We start from the raw sequence: 15,924 nt of genomic DNA, 5'->3' as shown, positions 1-15,924 counted from the left end.
GCAGTTGCAAAAGATTATTATCAATCATTTATTCATCATAGATTATGTCAGTAAAAGTAAACTGAGTTCAATAATTTCGGATTCTTAAATACTGTTTAGATTACATTTGCAATACATTTGCATGATGTTTTGGTAATGCAGGTTTTAGTGTTTTGTGCACCGAATATCATGTAATAATGTTTTGATTACCAAAATTACTAATCAGTTGTTTCTTTTTTTTCTTCTATTCTTCTCAATCATCCATAATCTATTTTTGAAATATCTTTCGGCATTTTCAACGTTCAGTTTTAGAATGTTTATAGTTGATCGCTTTTTTACATTGAATCACGACAAATTCAAATTTCAGTTTTAGCATATGTACCCACTTTAATTAGATAAAGTTGTTTTAGGAAACGAAATTGGAAAAATATGAGAAATAGTTTAATACCTTCATTACTCAAAGCAAAAATTCCAAACATTTAACTTTTGAAAAAGCTACAACTCGGATCTCATTTTTTTAAACTCTATAAGCGGGTTGGCATGAAAATGTACATGCAGCAATACGAATGTGCTTCCCTGATCCTTTTAAAGCATTCAAACGAAAAAAAATCACTTGAAAAAACTATCACGAATATTTGAAGGATTAGATACATGCATAAGTCACTGTTTGCAGCTGCGGAATAACTCCTCAACAAGTCTCTGCTGGGTAACATACCTGCTGGAATTTTTGTATTTGTTTAAATGAAGATTTAATTTTTGTATTAAAAAATCTTTTTTGCTGTCGTTGTTGTAATTGTTGTTGCTGTTGTTGTGGATGATGCATTTATCTTTGTTATGTTCTACGTACATTTTGCTGGTTTTTTCTTTGTTTAAGATTAAAAAAATTGAGAGTCTGACTTGAACAGTCATCTATACATTATTTTAAATGTTTGCGGATAAATTTATTTTCTAGATTACAAGATTGAATACATATGACTCCAAATTTAGAAATAAATGTCAAGAAAGAAGCAAATATTTGATTTTTCAAAGCTTTTAGAATCTTGAATACTCAGTGTCAATCCCTAATTTTTATTATAAAAATAAAAAAAAATGATGAATAACTTTGAATTGAAAACAAAAACGGTTTTAATTCTTGTTGAAAATATAAAAGTGACATCCTCAATAAATTGGTTACAAAGTAAGAGAAAAAGGTAAAATCATTTGGCATCTTTCATTGCTTTTTATTTTCAATGATCATAATTTATTTGAATCATTGGATGAATTCCAACTTGTTGCACAATCAGAACATCAAAATATTTGTTTCTTATACTCAAGCATAGTGCATACGACACGTGGTTTAGCACAAGCTGTCGGCCAGCCAAGATTGCACTTTTCACATTTAGATGAGAAATGGCTTTGAAAAAAGCAAACATTTAGTAAACTAAAGCTTTTCGTCTGACACTCTTCTGACGTCTGACGTCTGAGTTTAAAACGTCAGAACATAGATCCAAAACTCTACGCTAGGAAAAATATATACCCTATAAAGATTGAAGGATAGAATAAAACAACATGTTCCGTCTAATATTAGAAACAAAACCCACCCGCAAAGAGAACAGCCACCTCGGTCTTGCAAATCTAAAATTACAACTAAAACCTGCGATTCTGCTATCGGGCAGCATTTACTAGAAAACCCAGATTGTGCAAAAAACTACAATTGCGACATGTTTCGGATTATTGGTAAAGCCCGATCGTCGTTCCACCTAGCAGTTTTGGGATCTATCTACATAAGCACGAAAAAACCGCTACTGTGTAGACAAAAGGAGTTCGTTTTCACCTTAGGACTCCATTGGTAACATTCTCAATAGGCAAGCGGCACTGATTGGTCAACCAATACAGTCATGTGCTCGTGTTTTCTGATTGGCCTATTTCGATCCACAAGTGGGTATATATTTTTCCTAGCGTAGAGTTTTCGATCTATGTTCTCACGTTTTAAACTCTGAAGAGTGTCAGACGAAAAGTTTTGGTTAACTAAATGTTTGCTTTTTTCAAAGCCATTTACAAGTTTTGTACCACCAAAAGATTGTTTGCATATTTAGATGATACCAGAAAACGAGCAAACAGACTAGTATATGAATCAAATTCCAAAAAATGCATCAACAATATTCACAGAACCTCAGCATATGAAGATAGAAAGGCGCTTTTTTAACATTTATTATTGAATATGCTTGTCTCATTGAAGTCGCAAGTCTCACAAAACTTTGAAAATATCAAATGAACTCACCATCAGGTGAAAAAAGTGAATCCAGTTAATTCCGTGGTTCTTCATCTCATGTGGATCCGGCATTGCCTCATTTTGGAGTTCTCCTGTACGAGGAAATGTCTTTTAATGTAATCATACAAGAGACTAAAACAGGCCGCATGGAATTTATGCAACGCTCTTTCCTAAACATAAGCCCTTTCCTATCTATGTATTCGTAAAAGGCCACGTGCCTTGACTTGATCCCTTTGGTCTTGAACGTGTCATTTTGTATGCCAATAGGACTTAGAGTAAGTTTGTATACTGTAAGTTTTGTCGTAAAACAAATATGAAGTGTTTTCTTTTCCAGTCTTCTTCGGCAGCATAAACGTAAGGACAAGATCTTAAATTAAAATACTACTTCAAAAGATAATATAATATAAGCAGTTAACCCAAAACGACCAGCCAGCAAGTTGTTGGAAAAAAACTCTAACAAACAGCTAAATCATTTTCATTTCACGTCGAGCATTAAAGGTAGGTTACCCTTTCACACGAAGTTGGGTGTTAGCAATGGATGAGAACAAGGATAGAAGGAGATAGGAGATTAATAGAGTTTGCACAACCACGATCCATCCTCGGCATTCAATGCCATGACAATAGAGAAAGAAGAACTCCTTTAAAAATGATGTTGTTTTGTAAGAAAGATTTCAATGCAGTCGTCAATTTTGCTTAAAAGCTAATATTTTATTCGCATATTCCTACCAATTATCACAAAAGCATCAGTATTAGCTAAAACCTTAATAAAATATAAAAATATAAAAAATGTTTAAATGTGCTTACATTGATCCAACGTTAACCGCCAAATGAGTGTCCAGCAGCTAGCAATTCTAAAAGTTAGGCTTTTTTCTCATTTAAAAAGTTTTCTTAGGCAATGTTATGTCAGTATGCATGTTTTGAAGTTATCGTTGGCCCAATTTGAATTTTGAAAGCGTGGAATTCTTTTATCGATAAAAGTTCCTTGTTTCTTGTTGTATCAAAGAGATCTTCACACGAATCTTTTCAGGTAAGAATTTCCAGTCCAGGTCTCCTCATGGAAAGGTGAAAATTTGTACTAGGCTCCATTTAATATCGTAAGTTTACTAGGTACTAAACCATTTGTTAGGTATTTTTACTTTATGTGCCCAAGTCCAAAAATGCTTTAGTAACACAGAGTTAAGTTTTGTCATATGCATATATGTTTATATAAATTAATATGTATGACTGTTTTTTTTATAATTAACTAGAATATTTTGGTGAGGATTTAAAATTAGCTAAGAAATTTGGTGAGTATTAAACTTGTTACTTTGTCCATTCGTCTTTGTTTCGAAAAATATATTTTTATGTTCCTTAGCTTATCTAGAATCGATGGCCATTTTGTTGAATTGGCGATATTTCCTGCCAAAGGACGATAGTTTTATCCGCTCATAGGACATTAGGGATCCCTTGCAGTAATTTACCCATTAGTTCATTGCCGAAGTCCACAGGTTTCTGTGCTGCAACCTTGAACACTGTGGAAGATTGCTGGGGGCAACAGCGCAAAGGTTGTTCTGGGTTACAAACGAGTTAAGTAATTTTCTGGCCGTTTCAAGTCAGTCAAATGGCACCATGACAACTGTGAGCCAATCAAATTGATAAATGGTAGTACTAAGTGGTAACAGGTGCTCAAAACAACAACATTTTAAAAAGAGCCATTTTGTAATATATTTTCCAAACAGTGAAAAAAATCGTTGATGAAAAGGCTGCTTCATTTTTGTTCTTTATTTGGGACTCCATTACAGCTACTGTTGAAAGAAAGTCAATTTAGCATTCGCTTTGATCTGGAAATAACATGAAAGCACGGCTTCAGTTGATTATATTAAAAGGGCTCAGTGCAACATTGTTTTCTTCTTCTTAAAGGCTCTTGCTCAACTGGCACTCTTAGCGGCAGCTGTCTTGAGAAATCGATTGTTGTTTTTGTATTTTCATGCAGTATGATATTAGGTCGGTTTTAAAAATATGTTCGCAAAGCATGCCGGTTGCGGAAGAGCCTTTGAAGCAGACAAGAGCAAGGGCGGATTAAACCCAAGATTATATCTGGGCACAAAATTCATCTCACAGACGAGTTACCTTCACACAGCCTTCAGTAAGCAGGTCAAAATATAACACAAAACCCGGAACAATAATTATGTCTGCCTTAGAACAGCTGAATGAAGTTTCTACACAAGTTTATTATATCATACTTTACAAAAATTGTAAGAATCATCTCAATTCTGAAAATTACAAATCAATTTAGTGGCTATCATTCCATATTTCGAACTGTTATACAGTTGATGCTTTTTCGTTACAGGCATCGTAAAGTAATATTGAAGAAAGTTGGCTCCAATAACATGAATATAGATTAATGTTGCTTACAAATCAAGAAAACATTTTCGGCCTATCGAAGGCTGTTACCAACAAAAATAACTGAGACTGTGAAAAGCAGATGAGTAGTTGAACTTAACTTCTCAAGATTTTAACGTTCAAGTTGATTCTGTTGGTATTAGATGGACGTTAAAATCAACGTGTCTTTTATTGTAAAAAAATGAAAGTGCTCTTGTTGTAAACCTGAATACAGCATTTTTAATATTTAAGTTTCTAGAAAGAGTCTTAACCTTAATTGTGATCATATCAGATTCGAAGATAAATTGTCTGCTATACGAGAATGAAGCATTGACAACACATTTCCGGCAAGGAAAAAAACCTTCAAATTTCTGGTCCTTCGATGCTACCTTGCAGTTAGTGGTAAAGGAAAGCAAGAAAACGCGATGTTTTGGTCTATTGCTAAGCATTTCCAAGAAAAAACTATAATGAATGAGACAAAAATAAATAAAACCTAATTAACTTGCTTGGACAAAGAAGTAGAGCTGAGCTAATTAAAAGGTTTCAGGGGTGCTTCAAAATGAATTGACCAAACTGAGATTTTCAAATCTTTCTAAAACAGCGGTAGCAGGGTAAACATTGAATGCTGGTTTTAAATGAATTACAAATTGATGACAAACAAATTAGAATTTCCGTATTTCTGCTTCTTGTAATTAAGAAAAAGTCGAAAAAATTATTGTTCACGGGAATTAAACATTCAAATGAATTAGTTAAACAAACCCAATGCTATATATAAACATCTAATCTCTTCAAATCTGATCTTTTCAAATCTGATCTTTAGAGGCATGTTGAGGAAATAGGAATCTAAAAGAAGTTTATCTCAACACAAACGATATTTTTACTCAAAGCGTTGCAGGGAAGGAGAGTTTTCTCATTTCCGACTGTCAAAGAGAGAATTATTGTTCTTAATAATTTTGAAGTTGTGAACTCATAGACATATCCAGCAAGACAATTTCATTCGATTACAGAAACTCGAAACAGCTTGATCAAAGAGAATTGCAGCATCAACTCAGCACTGGTACAAAAATGCAAAATTGGTACGTAGCTATATTTATCTCCGCTGCTTTTATAATCCTCTCTCTTCTGAACATCACATCAAACTCTTTGCTGATCTATGGACTACATAAATCCAACCAGCTCAAAAATGTTTCCAACAAACTTATAATGTCAATGAGCATCTCTGATTTATGCATTGGAGTTCTTGTTCTACCTGTCCAGGCTTTACATGCGCTGCCAGCAGAAATCACACTGGATGCATGGATTATGAAAGCAATCTACATACTGGCACATTTTGTGACCTTAAATTCAGGTCTGTTATTGATCTGTATAGCTGTCGATCGTTATATTCACATCACTAAACCAAGGCTATACCAATCGGATTTAAACGGACGTCGACTCGTTTTTCTAGTCATGGGCTGCTTCGTGATTTCCTCTGTTTTTACAATAACGCATATACTTCTAGATTCCTTCTGGCAGTATTTAGCAATTGCTTTTTTGAACATTTCTCTAATGTCCGGACTGACCATTCTGTACACAAAAATGTATAGAAAACTCCAACAGCACCAAATCAACGCACAGACACGATTGCAACAAATTAACAACAACGGTCTTAGCAACAATAACAGAAGAGTGGTGAATGGTGATTCCCAGACAGGGCAACTTTCTGCTGTGAGAACCATCCGTTTAGTGTTGGTGGCCATTTTCATTTGCTATTTGCCCTTTACTGCCATTGGACTTGTTGACAAACTTTATGAATTTGAATTAAGAGCTAAACCTGGTGAAACTTTTCGAATTCTCTATGCTACATGTACCTTTCTAATAGAAGGATCAACTGTTGTCAATTCTGTGATCATTATTTACGGCAACACAAGATGCAAGCAAGCCATTTTGTCACTGTTTCGGAGCACAGTGGTGCCCCATGATTAAAAAAAAATTTGTATCTCCAAACATTAGCATCGTATAATGCCTCAAGTTTTCAAACAATGGAAAGTATTGAAATAAATGAAAATTGGTAGCCAAAGACATCAACAGAATGCAGTCATGGTTCAAAAACTTTGGAAGCTAATCGTAGGCATTTCAGATGAAAGAGAAAGATGCAGATCTCAAAAGGCATGTTCCGGGTAGGAATGCAGAAGCATTGAGCAAGAGAACTTCCTCCAATTGATTTTTCAAACAGAGAATCTTGACATCTTTATGTAATAGAGGTAGCTCTTGATTCATTGAAAGAAGAATACAGTCTAATAATTTATCTTGTTTTTGCATTCAATTATAAAATTCTCACTTCCACTGATTCTGGTGCAAACCAAGAAAAAGAGAAGGCCATTTTCAGAATGTTGCTCTGTGCAATGAGAGAAAAGTAATTATGTTTATTACAAGTCAATAAATTCAAGAAACTCTTAATGCAATGTTTCTCAATTTGCAATCAATTCTAGAATAATATTATTGAGCTGTGACGGAACAAGTAAACAAGTTATGTGAAAGAAAGCAAAACATCAAAGTGCTTTATATTGAATGCTTTCAAGTGACAGTTTTACGTAGTTATTAACAATTACATAAGGAACGCGATCATAACGTTGGCTTTTAACGTCCGCTAGACTGATTCAAGGCATTAGATGAAGCAGTAATGGAAAGAGTAATGAGCGGCGGGGAAAGAGCGGGCGGGGGTGGGGGGGGGGGCTGGAGGGGGCATTTCTGTGTGATTTTCTTGCTTTTTTTCTAAAAAAATTCAAAATTCCTTCTAAGCTAAATGATGAAATTGCTGTACTAGCCAAAAATCAAAAGCCAGTCATTTTGTAGATTCTACATACTTTTGGTTGACATTACCATATGAAAATGAAATTTTTTTCCGGAGAGTTCTTTGACCATCGCTAACGGCTGGTTGCTCACAAATTGAACTGAATTTTTTGGAAAATTGTTCCAATGCCCTTGTTCCACCATGAATAATCCGTGAAAATTGTTCCACCATGAATAAATTTTTACAAATTAGAAGTTTGGACGTAGGCAAAAAGGGCCTGACCGTCCAGCCAAACCTGACTTCGCCACTGAATGCAAGTTTGGTATTTTGGGCACCGAAAGTCGTGTAATAATATTTTGATTATCAAAATCACTAATCAGCTGTTTCTTCTTTAGTTTTTTATTCTTCTGAATGATCCATAATCTATTTCTGAAAATTCCTTCGGCATTTTCAACGTTCAGTTTTAGAATGACTATAGTTGATCGCCTTTTTACATTGGTTCACGACAAATACGAATTTCAGTTTTTGCAAATATACCCACTTATAATTAGAGAAAATTGTTTTAAGAAACAAAATTGGAAAAATATGAGATTTAGTTAAATACCTTCATTACTCGAAACGAGAATTCCAAACACTTAACTTTTGAAAAAGCTAGAATTCGGATCCCTGATTTGTTTAAATTCTATTGGCGGCTTGGCATGAAAATGTACATGGAGCATTGCAAAAAATCTTTATTTGTAACGCAATGGAGGCGCCGTTAGGTTGGAAGTGACCTTTGACTCGATCACGTTCTAATCATTTCATTTTTATGTATTCGCTTGATGCTTGCTTTGCTGCTTATTTGATGATTTTAAACAGTTCTGTTGATCTTTGATCCTTGTCTTAATGTTCATTGGTTAATTTTATGTGTATCATAATTTTAGGACACTAATTGGACATTAGCTTAGGCTATGTTCACATTGCTCCGTATTCATTTTTATCCGTTTTCGTATCGATCCGTTTTAACTGTTCACACTGCTCCGGATACATTTGAAAACGGTATGAAAACGATGAAGCGTTCACATTGATCCGCTCTGGATAAAAAGGAAAACGCCACGAGCTGGTTTACAGCACTTGAACTGCCAATAAACTTTTCAAACAGCTCACTGCCACTTATATTCCTCCGAGTAGTATGCTAACTTCGAGTGAATCAGCCATGTTAAGAAAAGTTGTTCAAATTAGCGCGGTCAAAGTATCTTGCTGTGTTGTTGCTGTTGTTAGCGTTTTCAAATATATCCGTTTTCGGTGTTCACACTGTGTTTTTGCGCTTTCAAAAGCCTCCGTTTTCAAAAGTCTCCATTTTCAAAGTGCGTTTTCAAAAGTCTTCGTTTTCAAGGTGGAGCATTGTGAATGCAAGGCACAAACGGATACTTTTTTATCCGTTTTCATATGAATACGGAGCAGTGTGAACGGGGTCTTAATCCGTCCTGTATCTAGCGTGTCAGCTTCAAGGTGGTGTCAGTCTTGAGGGGCCAGCCGCTACGAGAGCAACTTTGTTGGTGAAAGAGATTTGACGTTTTTGTCGAAGTAGAAGTCCAGAAACACTTGTCTTGCACAAGGTTCAGACTCAAGCCCAAGATCCTTCAAGCATCTGCTCTAAAGCTCGCAAAGATAATCACAAGGCCATGAGTTATGTTACTTGTTACAATTTAGTGATTTAGTGTTTTAATCTCTTCATGTTACTGTTTTTTACCGAAAAACTCGCAATTCTTTAATCTTCTTCACTAGATTAAGCAAAAAGGTTAACATCTTGCTGTCGATAGCGATTTTGCTGTCACTGTTTGAAAAAAAGGGATTTGACAATATATTCAAAAAACAAAGAACGGACTCAATTTTTTTTAAGTAAACAAACCAACTAATAAACTTTCCTGTTGCTGCATTCAAATAAAAAACCTTAAATTTCTGATCATTATAGAGCAATTGGCATAAACGAAGAAAGTGATTGTCAGTTTATTTATCCAGAAAATAAGAGAAGACTTTATTGAATTTGGAATTGTCAGCAAATAAGCTGAAAAGATCCTTTGATTAATTATCGAGAGAGCCCGGCAATGTTTGGTGTAAATAGAAGCTATGATTTTACAAAAAAAACAGGAACGAAAAACAAACATCAAGGTAATTTCTTTTTAATGCTCTCGAGCGACAGTTTTATCCGGATGATAATCACAGAGAGTGGACGCTCAATTCTTCTCGAGGCATTGACCATTGAGGAGTGTTTCTAAGATTTGATAACTTTGGCTTTTATCAGAGCAAGTGACCACAAGCAGTGACCAAAAGAATTGAAGAAACTAGAAGCAATTTGATCGATATTTTTTACCGTCAAATGCACACACTGGTAAGAAAATGGATGAAATGTACAGCAAAACAATTTTCTCCGTTGCTTTTGCTCTAATTTCTCTCTTTATTATCACATCAAACTCTCTGTTAATCTATGGTTTACACAAGTCAAAACAGCTTAACAATGTCTCTAATAGATTGATACTGGCGATGAGCGTCTCTGATTTATGCCTCGGAGTATTTGTACTGCCTGTCTTTGCTTTTAGTTCGGTTCAAAAATTGGAATCTCAAGCTTGGATGTTAACAGCAGCAATTTTCATGAGCAACGTTTTTGTCTATTCTTCGTTTCAAATAATGATTTGCATAGCAATTAATCGCTATGTTCATATCACTAAGCCAAGTCTATACCAATCTTGCATGAATGGATCTCGTTTAGTTGTCCTGATCATGTCCTGTGTTGCAATTGCCTCTGGACTAGCGACAGCGTATATGCTCATAGCATCCTCTTGGCTGTTTCTAGCTATTGCTATTTGCAATATTCTTGCTATATCTGGGTCAATTGTTCTATACACGATAATTTATAAAAAGTTGAAAACACACCAAATCAACACAACCGTGCGACTACAGCAAACCAATAACAATCACAATAACAACAGCAACAACGGAGGAGTGCGTTATGGTGAACAATTCGTTGGGTATTGGTGGCGTTTTTCTTGTGTTACGGGCCCCACAACATCATTTCAACCGTTTGGTCATTTGATAAGTTCCAATTAAAACTTCAACAAAGAGAAATTTTGCAAATGCTGTTTAAAACTACTACTTTGCTGGCCTTCTCTACAGGTGCAATAAATTCTGTTATTATTATATTTGGCAATTTAAGATGCCGACTAGCAATTACATCAATGTTCCGTAAAATTGTGGTGGCAGCTGCATAAAGGAAGATGCCAAACAGCTTTTTATCTTATTGTTAAAAAATTCGATTCACATTTTAAATCAAACTTAAATAATCTAAACCATTCTAGATCAGTATTAGATTGTTTCATCCATTAGCCGCAACACTGCGTGAAATATTGTTGTGATACACGTCCTTCGTATGATTCTAATAAAGAACCAGTGGTTTTGAACACGAAAGAAAAGCCCTGAATTGCCCTGAGTGTATTGTGTCACTACATTTTAGTGAGTTTTTTTCGTTAAGTTAAAGTTACGACAAATTCAAATTTGCTTACTTTTGCTCACAAATTCGCTCTTCTTCAATAATGTATATGGAATTACTTAAATTAAGAGAAAGTTGGCTCGCGATAAGAAAAAAAAACTATTTACATTGAATTTTTGCTGAAGTGCTTCCATTTTTTAGATTGATGGATATGCCTTAAAGTTGGTAACTTGCCTGTCGGCTTTCCTGGTTAATGTAGTTCTAATAATTGGATCAACTGTCATCAGTTCTGTTATAACAATTTACGGCAACAAAAGATAAAATCCTTGACCCAAAAAGCCAGTGACCGAAAACGTTTATCTAATCAATGAGTTAATTCTCACTTGTTTCTTGTCAGGACATAACCAAGTTATATAAAATCTGTCAGGAGCTTATCGTCAAGTGAAAAGCCTAGAGAGTCATCCCTGAAGCATCACCAAAACATACGAGAAAGTTCCACGATTTCCCAATTGTTGTTATGGCGTATGTTTGTGTGTAGCCAACAGACACAATCCAAAGTCGCAAATTTACTAAAGAATAAAAATATCAAAAGAATGCACTCACCATCAAGTAAAGCAAAGATCGATTACATTTCACTCCGTGTTCTTTAATTTTTTTTTGGTTATTTTGTCGACCAAGCAAGAAGAAAAATGTATCTTTATCAACATGCGAAACAAAACAGTGTTAGAACATATTTCCTTCGACTAGACCCTGACACTATCATGCCAGCATCGTATTTTCATGTGTGTGCTTTTTCACGTCCGTACATTCCATCTTTAGTTTTGGGAATTAAGCATGCTCCAATATTCCCTTGTGAGAATTAAGCATGCCCCAATAATCTAGGGGGAATTTAGCGTTGCCCAAATATTCAATGAACGAGAAGCATATTTCAGATTGAGGGAGCTAAAACGCTTTCTTTGAGAGGGTAAACATTTTAAAAACAAGAACCTGTTGATTTTCTGTATGGTTTTAAGTACAGCCCCCCCACCCAGTTGGATACAGACCCCCCACCCAGTGAGAGGTGCTTTTAATTACATTGTTTCGATGGTAGAACAAAGAAAACAATCAGTGCCGCGTGCCTAAAAAAATTTGGTCCACTGGAGTCCAAGAGAGAAAACTGAGTTTACGCGAATCTTACCCAGTAAGGTCTAGCGGTCCCCACCCCTTCTTTGAAAAACTTAACTATTTATTAGGTATTGTTACTTTTTCTTTAAATCATTGGCGAGTCAATTTGGTCAGACGACAATTTCAAAATCATTTTGCTGGAAAAGTTTTCTTTTCATTTAGGAGTTTCGAAATCGGTTTCCACCGAAACAAAGGATGCCACTTGCGTAGATAGAAAAAAATCGCTTCCTTTATTGGGCTCTTCGACAAAGTAAGAGATTGCCGTACTTTTTTAAGTACCAGTTGAGTCTGTTTTTTTCGTAAATTAGATGTAAAAAGTTGACCTTCACTTCTACGCCAGAGACTTTCCTTGAGAAAATTAGCTTTGTATTCTTAAGTTTAGGTTACAAGAAATCAAGGCAAAAAATTATATTTGAACAAAAAGATTTCCGTTCGAATGACGTATGGGAAAGTGTAAACTGCGGTTTTAGAATCAATTTTTTTCTCTCGCCGGTGTCGTGAATTTTTGGTCAAAAATAAAATTTTAAATTGAAGCAGCAAAAGTTGTTTTGATTCGTAAATTTTCTCAGTAAAATATTCAGAGTGCGCAATTATTGAAGGCTAGTTTTGCGGTCAGCTTATACGCCATATCGACTTATACGCAGAGAAATAGGAAAGTGGCTGTACTAGGTCAAAATCATGGGGCCAATCCAATATGTCTGTCTCCCTCTCACGCTACTTTCGATCCACATGAGGTTATAAGCATTCTGCTTTCTTTTAGGCACTATCCGACTTTTATACATGGAGAAATTTTGTAGAAGAAATGCTTTAGCATGCAATGTTTCTGCTATTTCCCGCCATCTTTGCGGAAAGAAAAAAAATTATTTTAATTAATTTGTATATAGAATTTTAACATAAATTTTGCAATGCATGAGCAGTAAGGCTTAACGATTATGATGAAGGACCAGTCTAAATTTGTATCCAATTCGCATCGCATAGATGAAGATAAGAAGTTGAGCTTTTAAAGCCCGAACGAAGTCCAAAACCAGTAGAGATCGTAGTGAAATTAGAAAATCTACGTACGTAACATATGTTTTCATAGTAGATGTCGTTAGACCTAAGGCACTTTTAATGAAGATGGTTTTGCTGACATAAAATCAAAATCCAAAGAAGCAAAAATTTGAGCACAAGCAATATAAAGTGCATGAGAAAATATTTAAATGTTTAAATGAAAGGAATCATATTTGCCTTCAGAACTAGTCTTGTTATTTCATTGTGATTAGTTCTGATCGTTCAAAGTAGTACGTGTAGCCTAAAAAAGAATAGATAATGTAGTTTTTCATTCATGATCAACTCTGTCCTTTCTGAAAATGGACGACAATGTTCGACGAATCTTCTTATTTCCTTGAAATATTATCAAAGAATTGAGAAATGTCACGCTCAACATGATTGGCTTTGTCCATTCATATAGCACCGTTAATGTGAATCCTGGCTTGATATGTAGGTTGAACTTAAAATAAGTCCAAGCAATAGTTGCGATGTTGACTGGAAGATAACAGGCTAAAACTGCTGCTAATACCAAGCGAATCGTTCTAACAGCACGGAGTTTTTCATTTGGGACAATTTGCATGCCATTAGCAATTTGGTTCCCATTTTGCAGTCGTAATACAGTTGTTCTTTGGTGACGTTCTAGGACCCTAAGAGTTCTTGTGTTGAAAATGATAAGGCATAAAACCTGAAGTAAGTTGAAAATAACCATGGCAACCACTAGATAGAATGAAGTTAAACTTATGGAGAGCATCGCCATTACAAATCCGACTCCTAAAAATGCTGCTACTATGAGGGAAAATCGGAAACGGTTCATCCCGGATTGGTATCTGACTTTCTTTGTCACGTGGAAGTATCCATCGACCGAGATGCAAACGATCATCAAAATCGACATATATGCAAAAAACATCATCAGAAATTCCATAATCTGGACTTCAAGACAACTTCGTTGCTTTCCAGCGATCCAAAATATTCCTAATCCTGGCATTACAAAGATTCCGGTGCACAGATCGGATACTGTCATTATAAGAAGAAATTTGCTTGAATGTGTCCTGATCTGCTTTGATTTGTACATTGCGAAAATTAACAGAGCATTTGATGCTATATTTATCAGTGCAAAGAGAACCGTGATTGAACCAACGCTAGTTGTGCTCAGATTTCCATCACTGTTGGCGATTATTGTCAGGCACAAAGAAACTTTACTTTTTTCACTGGGCATCTCTCTCGTCAGTTTTTATATGGAATTCTCCAACCGTTTGATCTAACGTCTCTTATGCCGAGAATGCCTTGTCTTGCAGAATCTCACTGTTTAATTTTATCTTATATAACAATTCATTTAATAGGTCAAAGATTAATTACTTAGGCTTTTTTTAATGAATCTTTAGAGTCATGGAAACTTTTAGTTTATTGTTTTTTCTATTTAGTTACGAAGTAACGAAGTTTCGAATATGTTGATATTTAGAATGAACTTTCAAAAGTTTAATGACCTCTTGTATGACAAGTTGCTCTAGTTGAGACATTATTTTCAATATCAAGAAACATGAATTTTCTTCTAGTACCTTTGTGGGACAATGGCATCGCTCAGAAAGTAGGCAAAACAAAGGGAGTGGTCGGCAAGTTAGTTATGTCGTGATAAATAAACTTTTAAAAAACGTTGTTTATTGAAACTTCCCAAAGCGTTCATAATCTGGAAAAGTCAACGTTGATCTTTGTTTCTTAACAGGAACTGTAAAGTCTCTTAACAGGAACAGAGACTTTAACCTATGTTTTGTGAAGATAGAGTTTTTGATATTTCTAACATCACAGTCTGGAGCTGAAGAATTGCACTGACTTGAATTGAGTAGAAAAATAAATTGAAAAGGAGTGCGTGGATGTATGTTCAAACTATTAATTGGCGGTGTCTGCTTTTTAAACGGCAAGTGTTGTGTTACCAAATCCTGAAAAATGGTTTTATTAAATCAAATGGGGATATTTGGTAATTTTCAAAAAAAAGATAAAATACGGCTTGCAATTTCCAAAGATTTCTAAACAGATTCTTCTTATTGCTCCATGTTGAGAGTAAACAAAGAGAATTTTATTTGGCCTTTTGGTCTAAACAACATGATATCTTTGTATTAAGAAAGGACACTGTTTGCAAAGGCTTCTAGAAAGGTAGCAAAATACACAACATTTCACGTGTTGATATAGGACATCTGGAAATGGAAAAATATTAATCTGGCAATTTTAATTGAAATCGGACAGAGTGTGTTTACCTTGTGCATAGGTAAACGTATAAGAGGCTGATTGGCCCAAAGAAATGAATAAATATAAAATTGCTTTGTTCAATACGTACAAGGAAAGTGCTTTGACAAACATGGTTGGTGAAAATGGTACTGTCGTGGAGATCTTAGCAGAACTCTAGTTGGTTGCTTTATGATTCTATTTGCAGTTGTCGACATAATGTCAAACGGTCTTTTGATATTCGCACTGTGCAACATTCTCGAACCAACCCGTCTTCATATTGACCGTATGCGACTTGTCCACGGGAATTTTACGATATTTTCACTTAATGTGTTGCGGTGAAGTAAAATTTTCTTGGCTTCTGACTATCGAAGAGAGAACTATTGTTCTTAATTTTTTAAAATTGTGAGCTTGATCAAAGAGAATTGCAGCATCAACTCAGCACTGGTACAAAAATGCAAAATTGGTACGTAGCTATATTTATCTCCGCTGCTTTTATAATCCTCTCTCTTCTAAACATCACATCAAACTCTTTGCTGATCTATGGACTACATAAATCAAACCAGCTCAAAAATGTTTCCAACAAGCTTATAATGTCAATGAGCATCTCTGATTTATGCATTGGAGTTCTTGTTCTACCTGTCCAGGCTTTACATTCGCTACCAGAAATTACACTGGATGCAT

The 15,924-nt window shown here is 35.1% G+C and overlaps 1 long non-coding RNA gene across 1 annotated transcript in view; it reads right to left on the bottom strand.

Moving 5' to 3' along the window:
• LOC148958601 (uncharacterized) overlaps positions 1-15,924 on the bottom strand; it is a 42,097-nt gene that overhangs the window by 16,372 nt on the left and 9,801 nt on the right. Inside the window, exon 3 of the long non-coding RNA XR_016144534.1 lies at positions 2,240-2,322. This is a non-coding gene — a long non-coding RNA (uncharacterized LOC148958601). The remainder of the gene's footprint in view (positions 1-2,239; positions 2,323-15,924) is intronic.

The sequence above is a fragment of the Rhopilema esculentum genome, chromosome 13 (genome assembly GCF_057945365.1).
Source record: "Rhopilema esculentum isolate cy_ngs chromosome 13, ASM5794536v1, whole genome shotgun sequence".
Lineage (NCBI taxonomy): Eukaryota > Metazoa > Cnidaria > Scyphozoa > Rhizostomeae > Rhizostomatidae > Rhopilema > Rhopilema esculentum.
Note: the sequence above shows the minus strand (reverse complement) of the source record. Positions and strands in the feature narration are given on the sequence as shown.